Genomic DNA, 1,021 nt, shown 5'->3' on the forward strand with positions numbered 1-1,021 from the left:
TTGGGGGCTGGAGGTCGTTTGTTAGCAGCGGCTGTGGGGTTAGGTTGGGGGTTCCTGGATGCTGGGTATTGGGGTGTGGGGTTTTAGGTTGGGGGGTTCCTGAATGCTGGGTATTGGGGTGCGGGGTTTTAGGTTGGGGGATCCTGGTGTTGGGTATTGGGATGGGGGGTTTTAGGTTGGGGGTTCCTGGATGCTGGGTATTGGGGTGTGGGGTTAGGCTGAGGTTCCTGGATGCTGGGTATTGGGGTGCGGGGTTTTAGGCTGAGGTTAATGGATGATGGGTATTGGGGTGCGGGGTTTTAGGTTGGGGGTTCCTGGATGCTGGGTATTGGGGTGCGGGGTTTTAGGCTGAGGTTCCTGGATGCTGGGTATTAGGGTGTGGGGTTTTAGGTTGGGGGGTTCCTGAATGGTGGGTATTGGGGTGTGGGGTTTTAGGTTGGGGGTTCCTGGATGCTGGGTATTGGGGTGCGGGGTTTTAGGCTGAGGTTACTGGATGCTTGTTATCAGGAGGTGTAGAGTTTTAGGTTGGGGGGTTCCTGAATGGTGGGTATTGGGGTGCGGGGTTTTAGGTTGGGGGTTCCTGGATGCTGGGTATTGGGGTGCGGGGTTTTAGGCTGAGGTTCCTGGATGCTGGGTATTGGGGTGCGGGGTTTTAGGCTGAGGTTACTGGATGCTTGTTATCAGGAGGTGTAGAGTTTTAGGTTGGGGGGTTCCTGGATGCTGGGTATTGGGGTGCGGGGTTTTAGGCTGAGGTTCCTGGATGCTGGGTATTGGGGTGTGGGGTTTTAGGTTGGGGGGTTCCTGAATGGTGGGTATTGGGGTGTGGGGTTTTAGGTTGGGGGGTTCCTGGATGCTGGGTATTGGGGTGCGGGGTTTTAGGTTGGGGGTTCCTGGATGCTGGGTATTGGGGTGCGGGGTTTTAGGTTGGGGGTTCCTGGTGCTGGGTATTGGCTGGCGGACCTTGGTTGGCAGGGCTGTGGGGGTTCAGCGGACGCGCGGGAGGACTGTAGGGGGCGTGGTG

The sequence above is a fragment of the Rhinatrema bivittatum genome, chromosome 17 (genome assembly GCF_901001135.1).
Source record: "Rhinatrema bivittatum chromosome 17, aRhiBiv1.1, whole genome shotgun sequence".
Classification (NCBI taxonomy): Eukaryota; Metazoa; Chordata; class Amphibia; order Gymnophiona; family Rhinatrematidae; genus Rhinatrema; species Rhinatrema bivittatum.